A 16,777-nucleotide genomic window follows, 5' to 3' on the forward strand; every position below is an offset into this window, starting at 1 on the left:
ACCTATATAGGATATCTGTACCCTCCACTACTCCACTGTGATTGTGCACGCAGTATATATACACACACAATCACAGTTCATACAATATATCCATATAATAACTTTTCCTTTGTGTCATTTGTCTGCAGGTCCAGTTGTGTAAGAGAAGGAGGAGAGAAGGATAAGGGTCTGAGGCTGTGGTAAGCCAAGGCTGAGGTGCCAATGCATGTGATGTATCAACAGTAGGTGCTACATCTTTGTGTTTTCTGTTTCAAGCCTGCATTTTGGTTTTTAAAAAGTTGCATCAGTTCTCAGTTTGAATAAGACTCCTTACCTGTATCCATCAGGTCTATACCCTTTCCCCATCTTTCAAAACCACTCTGAAAGACTTCCTAGGTAAAACCTGGCTCTGTTCTTGCTCAGAGCCCGGATAAACTATATCCTAAATGTGAACAAATACCTTTCCAATCCTCATACCTCCTTACTCTCCCTTCTTCACTTACATCCTTACTGCTATCTACATTTTCTTCCCTGACTTTCTCTCTAAATATACCATAAACCTGTTTTTTTCCTCACTCCATATTGTAATTCCTGTTTGTATTAGACTAACTTATCTTTAATTTCTGTACAAATTGTCTAAAATGTCTCTAATATTAATTGATTGTCATATACATTGTATCTATTCTTAACTGTTTTTATATTATGTCTAATTTGTTATAATTATTTAATTTGCAGATGTTTTTTGTTTTATTATTGAAGATTGTATAATTATTGTTCTTAATTTTTTTTGTAATAATTTGGAGTGGTTCTTCCTGGGCCTCCTCCAAAAATGGCTTCTACCCAGTCTGACTTTCCCACAATGAAATGTCAATATATAACTAATAAATAATTAAAGTGCTTGGGAAGGTATGGAGATCACTCATTGGTTTAATGATGTATCTTTTAAACATGGGTTATCTCACAAAAGAGACTTCCTGTAATGACAGGAGGTGCTCATTAAATTCAGCCCGAGTGTGAACTGTTCCTTCAAGTACAAAATTAAACTTTTTGTACTAAGGGTTAGGCAAAATAACAAATTCATAAAACATTTAATATTAATGTCTCTGAGTGGCAAGATAAATGAGAGTTTCATCCAACAACATAAAGCACATATCAAGTATTCCTCTGTTTTTGGTAAGTATAGACCAGTGCAGGCATCTGCAGAGGTTTGTTTACACTGAAGTTCAGTCAGGAGTAAATTCAAAGATGTTATTGATGGTAGATTTTGCTTCTTTTAATGATCTGATTAAGTATTTGACTCCTTTATATTGAAAGTATAAGATCTCAGGGTAGCTCATATGAAATTTAACAGAGCAGAATGGAGAGAGTTTCTGTCTATCTTGTTTTATTTACAAAGAAAGGTATTGCGCAAAGCTAATTTATTGTTGCCCACATAAGGACTTTTCTTTTCTTAGCAACTACAAGTATTCTATGGATGTCCTAGTAATTTAAGAGTTTAACATAGACTTGTCTTGGTTTATCCATCATAGGTTGAGGTCTTAATGATCTGTATGGTCTCTCAATAATTATCTGGCTTGCCATAGCATCTTTCCAGGACTGTGATAAAAACTTGTTTCAAGGTCTCTCATAGGATTGCTTGGTCATATTTTTCAGGTAGACCCTGTACTACAAAGTTGTTGCATCTGCTTCTAGCCTCCAGATCCAGCAATTTCTCATGTATTTCTTGAATAGTTTTACCTTCAATTTTAGCATCTTGTTCCAATTACTTGATTTTAATGGCATTTTCATAAATTTTACCTTCCAACAAGTCTATTCTGCAGGCGATTTGGTTGACAGTGGTTAAATTGTTTGAAATTGATCAGATAGTTGTTGAATAGCAATTTGAAGTGGTTGGAATTTTGATTTTAAGTCATCCAGAACAAAAGATAGTCCCACTTTTAGTTTGGATATGCTCCTCTTATCGTCTTGTTTAACAGTTCTTACCCTTTAGAGACAGACTGCAGGAAATTTGATCTTGTAGTTTGTAAGTCCATTTGCTCAAAATCACTGGACATTTTAATGTATAGCTGTACCACTGATGAGTAAATTCACTTATTGTAAGCTTTGATGTAGTCAGTCATCTTTCTGAATTAACAGAGACTTTTCTTTATAGATTGGCTGCTCCACCACGTGGACTCAACCATTCAGTCCAATGATCGCAATAAAAGGTAAGTCAACAGTTAATAATATCAAATATATCAAGAGTAATAAAGCACATTAAGAAACTTGAAAGATTTGAATATTTTTACAATTAAGTATGCTGTGAATGACCTAGGACTTACATAGATGTTAAGAATGTGAAGCGAAGATAGGCTGATATACTGCTTACAGAATGGCAGACATCTTCCTGTTTCAGAATCAAGAGTCTTGGTGTGTGCATGCATGTGTCTATGCCTATGTAGTGTGTGTGTGTGTGTGTGTGTGTTTGTGTGTGTGTATGTGTGTGTGTGTGTGTGTGTGTGTGTGTGTGTGTGTGTGTGTGTGTGTGTGTGTGTGTGTGTTGTGAAGGGAGACTGCCTTTGCTAATGCAATACATGGGCCACTAGGGAGAACATCAGCAAAATTGGGTCTGATGGTACTACTGCTCAATTCAGAGACATGGTAATGAGCCTATAATGAGTGATACAGTTGGCATAATGGTTAAGGTCTTCACCTCCCATGTACAAAGTTCGATCCTGACCTACAGCCAGTGTCTGTTTAGAGTTTGCATATTCTCCCTGTGTCTTTGTGGGGATTTCCCCACCTCCTAAAATCATGCTGAGTCTTTCTATCTCAAACTCTCCAATGAATGAAGCTGTGAGCAGCAGCACAGACTCTACAATGGTAGGGGGAGGAGTGGAATAGGCTAACAGCTTCAGGCATATACTGCTATGTGCAATATTCTCAAGATAGGAGAAAATGGATCACAGATTGCATGCCATGGAAGAGCTAGCCACTCAATGGTATAAATTATGGCTTTCAATGATTAGGTCATGCTGACTAATTCATCAAAATGGAGATGGTAGTTGCTGGCGATAAGTGAGTTGAGGACCAGGTCTACTCCGACCTACACCAGGGACACATGCTAATGGTGAGAGGGGTGTATATGCTCCTATTGGTAAGCGAGTGTCTGCTATAAAGCCCAACAGCCCTGGATCAATAATGGACGGTGTCCAGTTGCCCAGCCTGGGTTACCTGGGATAACTCTGTTGAGCAAAAGCTGGATGTAAATCCAATCAAGCTGCCAAACATTAACTAAGAATTAGTGCACTTAATGTAGATTCACTGACAGGTTGGAGCTTGGAAGTGGATTACATGATGGTATGGAGTAGGCTGGACATCCTATGTATTCAAGAGACAAGATGGAAGGGCAGTGCAGCGAAGCCACTTGGCTTGCAATCCAGAGTCTACTACTCAGGAGGAGGACAGGCTAGAAATGGTGAGAGAATTATAATGAGAGAGAAGCTTCAGATGGCAGTGAGGGTTGTCATGAGAATTAGTGACCGACTCATGGCAATCAGACTCCAGTGTAATGATAGGGCAATATTCATAATCTCAGCCTATGCCCCACAGCAGGGTTGTAATAGTAAAGAGAAGAATGCATTTAGACAGTAGTTGTAAGCCCTACTAGATAAAGCAGGACAGCATGAATTGGTTGTGATGATGGGTTACTTGATCATGCAAGTCAGGTAGGCTCCCTCCTAGCTAGGAATGGGCACTGGGGTAGAATCAGTGACTGCAAAGTCATCCCCAGCAAAACAGTCTGCTCACAGCATAAACCACGGGATGCTACAATTAGCAGCAGCAGTTATCAAAGAAGGCACTAAGGTCAACAGAGATCAGACTGAAGACCTTGAAGTAGATTCAAGAGAAAGTACAACAGTTCAAGGAACTATTCAGTTCTCTAATACCTCAAAAAGAGGATGAAATAGGTGGAGTTGAAGAAGAATGGTAGCACCTCAAAAGAGCATAGGTGAGAACTACAGAAAAGATATGTGACCGAGCCAGGTATGGAAATAAGGTACATAAGGAAAGCTGGTAGTGGAATGCAGAAGTCTAAAAAGTCATCAAGACAAAGAAGAAATGCCAGAAAAAGATGGAGATAGAAAAGATGGACCAGGCTTGGAAGGAATACTGGCTGGCTAACAAAGAGACTGAGAAAGGAGTTGCATTAGCAAAGAGCAGAGCATCAGAGGCACTCTACCAGCGTCTGGAATGTGACTCAGTAGGAGGCACAAAGAAACTATATCAGGTTGCAAGGCAAAGATAAAAAAGATATACACCTTCATAAGGGATGCTAGCAACAACCTGCTCACCAGTCCAAAGGACCTCAAAGGCAGGAGGAAGGAGTACTTCCAGCAGCTTCTGAATGAAGAAAACTCCACAGAAGTTGTATTACCCCAGATACAACCTATGATGACAGAAGAAGAGGAGCCCACCCTAGAAGAAGTTAGAATAGCACTTAGGGAATGAAGTCAGGGAAAGCAGCAGGCTTAGATGAAGTCACAGCAGGTTTGATAAAGATGCTGGGTGAGGTAGGGAAGAAGTGGCTCCTGAGGGTACTGATAGCAGTATGGAGAGAAAGATGTATCCCAGATGACTGAAGAATAAGCATACCCATGTGAATGTACAAGAACAAAGAAGAAGTCCACAACTGTGGGCAGTACAGAGGTATCAAACTCCTGTCACATTGCATGAAAGTTCTGGAGATTGTGATTGATAAACAGATATGCATAGTATTAGAAACTTTGAGGGAATATGAGTAGTTTAGCTTCAGATCAGGATGCAGTACAACTGACCCGATGTTTGCAGTGAGACAGATAGTTGAGAAGAAGCTATAGATAAAGAAAGACCCCAATTGGGCATTCCTAAACTTGGAGAAACCCTGTGACAAAGTTCCAAGAAAGTTGATTTGGGCAGTTCTGCAGTGGTCCGAAGTCCTGGGAACATTGGTACAATTAGTGCAGACTATGTACAAAGACCCAATGACTCAAGTGCAAACAGTATTCGGTCTCACAGAGGGCTTCCCAGTGGGAGTGGGTGTATGCCAGGGTTTGGTTCTGAGCCGAATGGTGATAGATTACATTAGCAAACAGGTTGGAGGGGACAGATCAACAAAGCTGCTGCATGCAGATGATGTGGCATTACAGGCAGATTCTGAGCAAGAACTTCAGCAAGGGATAGGGAATGGAATGCAAAACTGAATGCACATGGGGTGAAACTAAGTACAGATAAGACAGTGGTAATGGCAGCAAACTGGGGAAATCAGAAGAGGCTAAGAATTGAGATAGAAGGGGAGATAGTGGAACAGTTTAATAGCTTCAAGTATCTGGGAGTGATGGCTGAGGAGAAGAGAAGTCTGAATGAAGAGGTCAAACCTAGAATCAGAGGGACTGCAGCCAACTGGCATTGAGTGTTAGGTGTAGAGTAAGACAGTAGAATGCCAAAGAAGCTGAAAAGTAAGGTGTACAAAACAGTGGTGCGACCAGTTCTACTGTATAGTACAGAAACCTGGGCAGTAAAGGTTGAGCAGATGAGTAAGCTAGAGGTGATGGAAATGAAGTGCCTGAGATGGGTGGTAGGATGTACACAGTGGGACAGACGAAGAAATGAGGACATAAGAGCAGAAGGTAAAGTAGCTCTAATTGCAGAAGAGATTAAAGAGAACAGATTACAGTAGTTCGGGCCCATGTAGAGAAAAGTAGAAGACAATCTGGTGTGGAAGATTTTGGGCAGACAGGAAGAATGTAAGAGTAAATGAAGATGTCTGGCAAATACATGGATGGATTGTGTGAGAGAAGATCTGAAACAGGCAGGAGTGTTGAAGAAAGCAGGAGTGCAGCATTGAATTGTGAGAGATGACAGTAATTAACATGAGCACCCTGACCCCATATAGAAAATAGGAAAAAGGGGAGTTGGTGATGATGATGATGATGATGAATGAGGACTTCCTTACTGCAGCCTTACCTGTCACTGAATCACATTTTCTTGGCCACTCGCTAGTTGACCATCTCCTGGTGAGCATTTTTAATGAAATCCAGGGATTATTTTATACGATTAAATAATATCTTCTCATATGGATTATGAATGGCTATCCAAAAGTAGGCTAGAATACGTAAGTACTAGTACCTATCATTTTACAGCCATATGAGGCTGCCTAAAAAATTATGTTTGAGTAGTGTATGAGAACATCATGAAGCTATATTATAACAAATGGCCAGCAGTGTAGCAATGGAAAAATGTTAAGCTGCACACTTAACACGCCAATCACATATCAGAAACAGTACAGAAATATAAAGAACAAGTGGTTCTTCTGGCTTACTCAATAACCTTTAGTGAAATAGTATTGCTCATGAAGTAGAAAGCTTTTCACACTAGAAATGTATAAAATCTATCTGTCTGGCATCATCCAAGTGCATTATTTACATTTCTTGCAATGTCCTACTTGGAGTATTGCAGTGAAATGAAAGTATGCAATGGCTACAGCAAGGGCTTTTTTGACCATTGCTGCAGACAAAATTTCTCTTTCATCAAAGTACAATAATGTCAATGTTACTCATATTAAGTAAAGATGTACAAAATGAAAATACCTCTGCAAGGGCAGTGGAGGTGCTTTGCTCCTTATATGAATACAGGATTCAAAGCCCACTTTAAATCCTTTTTTTACATTTGAGTGTAATCCACAGTCCTAATGTTCAAGACGGTGATGTGGTATCCATTTCATTCTGTAAAAATATTTTTTAATAAGGATCTGAAACAGACTCATCAATTTCATCAGGAAAAAAAAGCTCTGAATTTTTATTATGTTAATTTGACCATATATCTCATTTCCTTTCTGCTTTCACTGGCTTGTGTGAGTAAGCACAAAATTATCATTTTGTGAAATCACTCCCATTCAACTACTTAAATTTATTGGCCATCCTACTGTATTCCGTAGTACCAGAATACAGAAGTGACCATCCCCCTACAATCTATCTTGCTGTTTTAAAAATAGTGACTCCCCACCAAAATTTTACTTTTTAGACAGGTAAAACTTAAGTTACCTACTTTCACATCTAACTTCTCTAGTGCACACTGTAGTGTTTAGGACAAACATTTTTTTCATCTTACCTTTAAGCATCCCTGTGACTAGCACTTGCTCTAATACCTGCTGGAAAGCACTAGGAAGCCTTAAACTGATACACGCACTCAACTCTCCTTGTTAATAAGGAGAAAGTAATCATAGGCACTAAACAGCCTATAATTGCAAAGTAGCTTGCTAAGGTAAGGGAAAACAGGTCCTGTACTTTACAAAAAAAGCACCAAACCAGGCATGTCGAAGTGTCAGCTTCCAGTGATTTCTCCTGTCCACCTGGTGAATCTGGGCATACTGGGGCAATGCAGCAATTGTCTCATGTACACAGACAACCCTCTTCTCCTACCAACCAACACTATAACCTGTGAGAGATGCACTTACATAAACCAAACTGGAAGCAAAGCTCTCTCCTCCCAAGATTGTGCTAGACAGTCAAGAGGAGAAGGTTAACACCCACAGTACACCTCAAGCAACACATAGCCCTTCTAAACCCACACCACCAACACCCACACATAGCAACATTAAATCCACATATGCGGAGGCCCTTAATTGTAACCTGCCCAAGCAACAAGGACCTCCGAAGCTGAAATGCAAACAAACACCAATTACAACCAAAGTGTCACATAGCTCACAACACCAGTGTGCCACCCAGCAACAGCCCCTAAGGCAAGACAATGTACCTAACACTTTAGTCATAGATGACTCTATAGTCAGGCACACTGATGTCCCACTCACCAGGCTGAACAAGGAGAAAAGTATAGTCAGCTGCCTGTCGGGTGCCACAATCCACCACATAAGACATGCACTCAAGTCACTCCACAACAAGTACAAATATGACTGTCATTGTCCATGTTGGAGTGAATGACTTGAGATGTACCTCCCTGGACTACATGAAAAGAGACATGAAAGAGTTCTCGGATCATGTGGCTCAGGCAGGTATGACCCTAGCCCTGAATAGCATCCTGCCTTCGCCCAGAATGATACCACAATATAAGGTCAGAATGATTTCCCCACACTGGTTAAGATCATGTTTTAAACACATTGAACACCTGAATATAAATCCCAAAGCACTACCCTTTTTAAACAGAGACAACTATAAAACATATAATCTAATGGAACCCATCAGAAACTATATAACATTAATGCAAAATCTTTTCAGATCAGTAAATCTCTTCCAACACATGATGACCCTACAACCCTTCCACAAAAATCCTAACTTGAAAATTAATAATCAGCTAATAGACCTGAAAAAATTCCCACTCATAATTAACTTAACATTACAAGATATTTATCCATATTTAAATTCCTTTGCCCATGAACTAAGACATCAACTGGGCCTTCCTAAATCATATCTACTGATCTTGAGACAGATTAAGGAAATCTCTACAAGCTACTTTCAAAATATAACCATTAATAAAGATGATTTAATGAAATGTATCTCACTAAATCAAGCCCTTCTACAAAGTTGCAAATTTATAACATGTTCATACAAATTGATAAAAGACATCAAATATCAAGATCATCTATTACTGTCTAATTATTGGAAAAAAACTACCATTGATCGACGATAATAAAATAACACAAGCATTCAATCTAACGGCAAAATCCATTTCCTTTCAAAAATTAACATTTACCCAACTCATGATATTCAATAATGCATACTATTCACGCCTTAGCTTGCATAAATTCAACCCAAAAAACTCTCCCAAGTGCCCACATTGTAAAGATGAAACTGTTGACCTTTTGCATAAGTTCTGGAGCTGCAAATGTATATTTAAACTTTGGAACTCCCTGAAATTACAACTACAAAAGATGGGATACCAGTCATCAACACTTACTTGGGAATTTACAATATTACATATCCCACCAACTAACCTATCCAAAAACCAAATAGTCATCCTCATCAATATTTTTCTACTAATGAAACTCTACATAGCTATTAACTGGTTGACCCCATCCAAAACCTCTTGGGAACATTTTAAGATCCTAGCATATATTAGCCCACAAATGCATAATACACAAACAAAACAAAAATCCTTCCAACCTGAAATCATGGGAACAAATGTTCAATATTATAGTGGCATAAAACATCGAATCTAAACAAGCCTTCAATGTACACAACAAAAAACATAACATTATTTGGTACTATACTACTTTAAGATACGAACCCTAGAGAAAACAACCTCATCATCTACTTTTAAGAGGGAATATGGAAGCATTCATGTAAATAGTGTAAATATGTTTTAAGAATACTGCTTTGAATACTGTATGAGCAACACCTGTGTTTTCTCTTGTGAATGTTTTGTAATGGAAAAAGAAAACAATAAAAATATTATTGAAAAAAAAATGAGGGCAGAATGATTGACTTCAACAATTGGCTAAGCTTCTGGTGTCATTCAAAGGGGATCCAGTATCTGTCTGCCTGGGATGACATGATCGACAGACCATGATGCTTTGCCAGAGATGATCTGCACCTGTCTCCCCTGAGATTCAGGTGACTGGCTAAGGCTCTTGCCATGCCTATAGTGCCTTTTTTAGGCAAAGTTCAAAGGACAAAACCACCACCATAACAGATACAGTATGTAAAATCTGAAAGTAATGCTACTCAATGCTAGAAGCCTAAACCTCAAAATGCACTCTCTTGAGGCAGTCCTACAAATGGAGAACATTGATATCTGTGCAGTAACTGAGACCTGGTTCAAGGCTCCAGAGAGCACCCCTGCAATACCAGTCTACAACTCTTACCACACTTTTCAGCCAACAAACCAGGATCAAAACACTAAGGGTGGAGGAGTGTCCATATTCACCAAGGATATTCACACCACCAGGCTAGTTGCCCAACACAATGCGTCTGAGATTCTTCAGGTGCAACTAACACTAGGTAAGACTGCAATCCAAACTGTAGCTTGCTACAGATCCCCCACCATGCCCCAAGATTCTCACTACACCTTTCCAAACATACTGGAAAATATTAAGATACAAACAAACACTCTAATACTTGGTGAATTCAGCTAGCCTGCCATTAACTGAGAAAACTACTCATGCACCAACACCTTTGCCCAACTGTTCTTGGAATTCATAAATTCCAATGCCCTAGATCAATTAATCCATTGTCCCACCAGGGGTTCCAATATCTTAGACCTGGTCATTACCAACATGGGAAATTGATGCTCCACACCTATGGTCACCCCCTCATTGGTCAGGTCAGACCATAAGCTAATCACCCTTAACATCCACATCCCACCCCCACCCTCCAGTAAGGAAACCTCCATAAAAAACTTCTCCAAAGCCAACTTCATGCTACTCAAGTGAGAAGTGACAAACTTCATGAAACCCATGCAGACGGGAACTGAAAGTTCAACTGCTGAGTCCTAAACTAAGGTACTGTACTAGCACATCCACTCATGCATGAATCGTGCCATCCCAAATAGAACCAAGATACTCTCCTCCAAAAAAATGAAGCCAATCTGGTGGTCTCCTGCCATAAACAAATGTTACAACAAAATGAAGAAACTGTTGCAGAAAAGAGGAATATCCCAGGATACAAAAAACTCCCTTACCAGCCTCAGTAAGAAGCTGAGATCCGTCATAAAATCCTCCAAAGCTAGTTACGAAACTAAAATTTCCAAAGATTCAAAAGACAACCACAAGGCATTCTATAACTATGTCAAGTATCTAAATGGTAATGCTCAGATCTTCTCTGAGCTACAACAGAATGGCATTAAATATACTGATCCCAAGGATATTGCCAATATCCTGGCAGATTGATTCAGTGCCAACTTCATCCCCCTCTCACCCTCTAAATGGCCCATCACAATACTAGAAGATTGCCAAATACCGGTAATAATGGCCACACAGGTAAAAAATGCACTCTCCATAGCTAAGAATACTGCATCCATGGGAACAGATGACTTCCCAGGCTGTGTACTACATGAACTACAAAATGAACTGGCACCTACCTAAGTGCCATGTTTAATCATAGCCTCACCTCAGGCTTTGTGCCCACTGAGTGGCGCATACCTACAGTTATCCCACTCCAAAAGGGGGGATCTACCTTGGATCCCAGGAACTACCACCCCATCAGTCTGACGAGCCTGATCTGCAAGACCATGGAACGTATTATCATGGAACTTATAAACAAAGACAATGGCAACCTTCAAACACTAGACCCTACCCAGTTTGGGTTCATGAAGGGCCGATCTTGTCTCCTGTACCTGACTTGACTTCTTTGAATCAGTCTCCAGAGCTGTGGATGAGGGTAAGGTGGCCCACACAGCCTATCTGGACCTCACCAAGCCCTTTGACACCATCCCCCACTCTGGAATCATAGATAAACTTACTAAAGCTAGGCATTAATCCCTATGTCACTTCATGGGTTGCCAACTGGCTTACTGACAGAATCCAAAATGTAAAGTAGCTGACTCCAAATCCAACTCCAGACAAGTGACAAGTGGAGTACCTCACAGTTCAGTCCTGAGACCACTCTTGTTTGGCATCTACTTCTCTGAAGTTCAGGCCAATACTAAGGGACTGGCTAACAAAGTTCACAGATGACTACAAACTGGGAGCCATTATTGAATCTCCAAATGATGTGGATACTCTACAAAAGGGCCTTACAGAAACAGATGCTTGATGCCAGAGCCATGGGATCAAGCTCAATGCCAAGAAATGTATAGTTATCCCCTTTGGGAAAAAAACATGTATCCATGAATTACCACATAGGTGGCAGTACACTAAACACCTAAAGTGTGATAAGAGACATAGGGGCACAGGTGGACAGTGGTCTCACCTTCGATAACCACATCACCACAACAGACAGGAAATCCTTCTATGTGGCACACCTCATCACTAAGGGCTTTTAATCCAGTAAAAAGGAGGTCATTGTCCCACTGTACTCATCCCTCATTAGACCCATTATAGAATACAACGCCCTATTTGGTATGTACCTCTCAAGATAACTGCAACAACTGGAAAGGCCGCAGAAATACCTCACTAAAAGAATCACAGGCCTAAAGCAGATGCCCTATGCTGACCGCCTTAAAGAACTCCAGCTATACTCTGTCGCATATCGTCTACTTAGAGGTGATCTCTGCTTAACATACAAGGCCATGTCAAACCCAGAGCTGTTGGACATGCTACACTTAAAGAAATCCCAATCCCTCAGAGCCATATGATCCAGGGATCTAAACCTTGTCATCACAATAAACAAAACATGCTGGAGGGATAGGTTCCTGAGCCAGAGACTCCTCAGACTCTGGAATAGACTGCCCATACATGTCAAGCAGAGCACCTCTTTGGCCCTCTTCAAAAGTAACCTTGACGATTGGATGGAAGAAAGGAAATTCACCCCAGGGATCACATCAGTTGCCCTGATAGACAGGGGTCCAGGAAGTAAATAGTGTGGGAAGAAATAGCCAGGGAATTGTTATGGCTAGGCTTGTATAGGCCCTAGGGCCGATAGCCTAGTACCAACCTATGAACCTATGAATTTAAAGATTTGAAATAAATCTAATTGCTATTTCCTGTGCCTGGAAATTAATCTCTTTTTTATAATTCATAACAACCCATCTAGCCAACAAAGTACTTTTATTACAGCTAAATAATTGAAATGTTCTAAAACAAACTCTTTTTCACCAAGAGGATTAGTGAAACAATCAAATATTTTAATATAAACTTGACAATTACTTTGGTTATTATAAATAAATATTGATCTTTAACAGCCTAACTTTGAGTATATCAGGCAAATTAGACCATATATTTAGCGCTTCCGTTCCTTGTTTTCTGATGAAGTTCCAAGGAACGAAAGCACTAAATATATATTCTGATTCGTCTGACATTGGCTGTTATAGTTTGTGGTGCTGTGGGCTGCTGTGTCTACCAGTTTTGGGATTTGTTTGTTACTTCTACCTTAGTTGGTGGGGAAGTTTGAACTTTGAGTATAGTATCTTCATGATTAACCTGAGTACTGAGCTGATTTTTACATTATAAATTCAATGCCATTCACTGTGTGATATGCACACTTAATCTGAAATAAAAGTTAATAGGAAAATGAAAACATTCATTGTCCCAACTAAATTAAATGAAATTAAACATTTATAGCTATAGACATTAAAATAAAATAAATAAACAGAATAAAGTTGTCAAAACAATTGTGCATCCCTTATTATTTGTCATATAAACCATTTTTATGAGCAAGTCACTTAACTAAGTGAGTTGCAGGAGCCATTAACATCACTCTATTAAATCCTTCTGAATTAATGCATTTAAAATAAAATATCTGACCTAAAACAGAAACTCAGTTATACTTTAATTATTGTCCAAAAGAGAAAAGGAATTGCTATGACAGTGATATATTCAGGAGAACTGTAATTTTTGGCCATGGGTGGAAATCTTTGCCTTTTAGCCAGACTTCTATAGAAGTGTTGCTGACTGTACCTTTAAATAGTGGGCTACTTCCTCATCTAAGGTCCATCCATCCATCCATCCATCCATCCATCCATCCATCCATCCATCCATCCATCCATCCATCTATCCATCCATCCACAGATCCTTTTTCCCCATTTCTGCACATTGGGCCTGGGTGTCACTTAAACAGTGACAGTCATCTAAAGCCAAGGTTTACACCACCAGATGGCTAGCCCTATTGGGGTAGTTCTTCCATACCACACACTCACATGCACACTCACACCTATGGCCAATTTTGAGTGTCTTGCCCACCTACTGCATGTCTTTGGAATGAGGGAGGAAAACACAGCACCTGGAGGAAACCCCTTAAATACAGGGAGAACTTGTAGACTCTGGACAGAAGGCACCCCAATCAAGAATTGAATCAGTAAACCTCTTGCTGTGAGCTAGCAATGTTACCGGCTGTGTCACTGTGTGCCATCTTTCAGAAACTTGTGTATAAAAGGCCCACTGAAGAGTGCAAGTGCAAACATTTCTGTGTGTGTGTGCACGCGCGCTTATGTGTGTGCACGCGTATATGTGCACGCACGTGTGTGTGTGTGTGTGTGTGTGTGTGTGTGTGTGTGTGTGTGTGTGTGTGTGTGTGTGTGTGTGTGTGTTATGGGTTGCATGATTTCCCAAGGAAAGGTCTCCATCTCATGTGCCTATAGAGGATAAATGCTCTGCAAAGATTATCATCTGCAAAGTTGACTCTGTCTGATACACACACACACACACACACACACACACACACACACACACACACACACACACACACACACACACACACAAGTCTTTATTCCATATAAAAATCCACTAGTGAGACAGCAATGCTTTGAGGTGTGCACATAGCTACACTTTAACTAAATGATATTTATGGTGACTGCAAACATCAAAGTTTTCCTAGCCCCTAGACAAGTAGATGTTCTGGCTGAGACAACTGCCTCCTCAAACACCAGCCATGTTTTGACCAGCACTTCTCCTAGAAAATAACACACAGTTTAAAAAAGATGAAATACTTGATTTCTAGGGAAACAGGCAGGGTGTATAAGACTTTATGCCCCCCCCTGGTAAATGACCTTGGAATATTTATGAATCTATGATAGTGGCACTACCAATCCAGTCTCACAAATGTCTGAGGGTACAGGGTACAGCAAAGAACAGATTCATCCACCAGGGCATTTACTGTTGTTGCTTTCAGCGTGCCATCAGTGCTGACCTTTCTGGAGGCAGAGAGTAGTATCACAGACTCAATAGATAGTCAGGCTCCAAATCTCTTGTTTAATATGGTACAGCTTGACATTGTTTTCTAGGCATCCACAAATGGTCATTCAGAATCTCTGTCTTTAGGGACTGAGTCACAAGTCACTAATTCATTCTGAAACAGTGTTGCTGATGAGTGTAGTTAATTTCCCTCAGATATTTCAGATCCTAGCTTGGTTCCACTCATCCCCAACTCCTGCCTAGCCAGTTCACCAGTTGCACAAAGTTTGGTTGCTTGCACTACTGTGATAATAGAGCAGACAGTTGTGGAGGCTGCAAGTCCCTACTTAGAGAATTAGATTTTGCTGAAGAAAAAAAAAAAATCACAGCTTGGCAGAGGACTAACCTGTCTTTAGTGATGGGTCCTTCCACACCACCTCTGGCATGCATATTCAACACAAAGAAAGAATAAACCTTTGCCTGAATCATCCTCCAACTCTGAGATAGGATAGGAGGACTTAGTTTACATAAACAAGCTCCAGCTTTCCATGGGGTTAAGAGGACTCCATCTTTTCTAGGTCTCCATAAAAAGTTGTTTTATTTGGTGAGGCCATGAATCTTATGTTTCATATGGAGTAAAGGAGCTCCCTGCAGCACAAAAAAAGTTATTTTTAATTTTTCAGATTCAAGGAGCCAAGCTAGTACAAATTTTTCTAATATTCTAGGCTTTCAAAGGTATTGCTGAAAGTATATCTGTGAGACAGTGGTCATTGTCACATGTTCACAAAAAGCCAGATAGAAGTTACTCAGTTCAGAAGAAATAAAATCCTTTGAATGAGAACCTGGTAGGAAACCATACAGTAGTCTACCTAGATGATCTGGTGTTATTCAAACCAGCCCTTAGCAAGCATATTTCCTAATTACAGAACAGAACAATTGATGAGTTGTTTGCTAACTCAGACAACCTTTGTTTTACACATAGCAATTGCCATACTCCTATGACCCACAACCAGAGGATATACTAAAACAAGAAGATATGGTACTGGAGAGCTCAACAGAGGGCTGTCAGAGATGGGATAATGAGCTTGGCTGAGACAGCTTAGGTGGGCTAACACTCAAAATGAGGTTATCATACTGCAGATGACTTTATGCAGGCAATTAGCTCTGGCAAAGTTATAAGTAGGCATGAATGTCTAGAACCTGGCCCTTTTTGAAAGATGCAAAGCAACTGATACTGGAACCTCACATGGATAAAAAAGTCCACCATTCCCAAAAGTGTTCAAAAAGCAAGAAGAAAAGAAAATCCACTACAGACTATGAAACAATGCTTTCCTCCTCCATCACCAAAGTATTCCAGAAATGACCCTTCCAAGCAATGTCTCTTTTATAATAAACATATCTGAACTGACCAATATGAGAGAAAGAGTCTGTTCTAGAAGGCGAAGCAATCTTGATTTTCCAAAATGAGTGAAAGTGATCAGGGGGTGTAAGCTGATGTCAGAGATCCCTTTCAGGCAATGCAGCATTCCTATTTCTGTGACTGTTACTCATATCTCCTTTCCCAAAACTGAGACCACCTGGATGTGAGAATCACTTGCTTTCATTTGTACAGGTCTGTCTTCATCTCAGACCAATGGATATTGAATATAGTAATGTGAAATTATAAAGCAGAATTCAGAATTCAATCAGGTTCCTCTTTTCAAGTGTAATGCTATGGTGCATTGCCATCTGTTTGTTTTAGCATAACACATCTTTTTTCAGTTACTAGATACTGCAGTAGTATAGTACAATTACATTACTCAAGGAGTTTTTTTTTAATACCAAAAGAAGAGAGATTGCTGCGATCCAGTTTGCATCTTTCAAGCCTAAACAAATTTGAGGTGGTTAGAAATTCACCATATTTTCTCTGCAGTCTCTCCCGACTCGTCTTCAAGAGACATGTTAATTACCCCATGTGTGAAGGATGCTTACTTGCATATAGATATATATATATATATATATATATATATATATATATATATATATATATATATATATATCAAGCACATAGGAAGATCC

Source organism: Protopterus annectens, chromosome 7.part0 (genome assembly GCF_019279795.1).
Source record: "Protopterus annectens isolate FY-2018-M chromosome 7.part0, PAN1.0, whole genome shotgun sequence".
Lineage (NCBI taxonomy): Eukaryota > Metazoa > Chordata > Ceratodontiformes > Protopteridae > Protopterus > Protopterus annectens.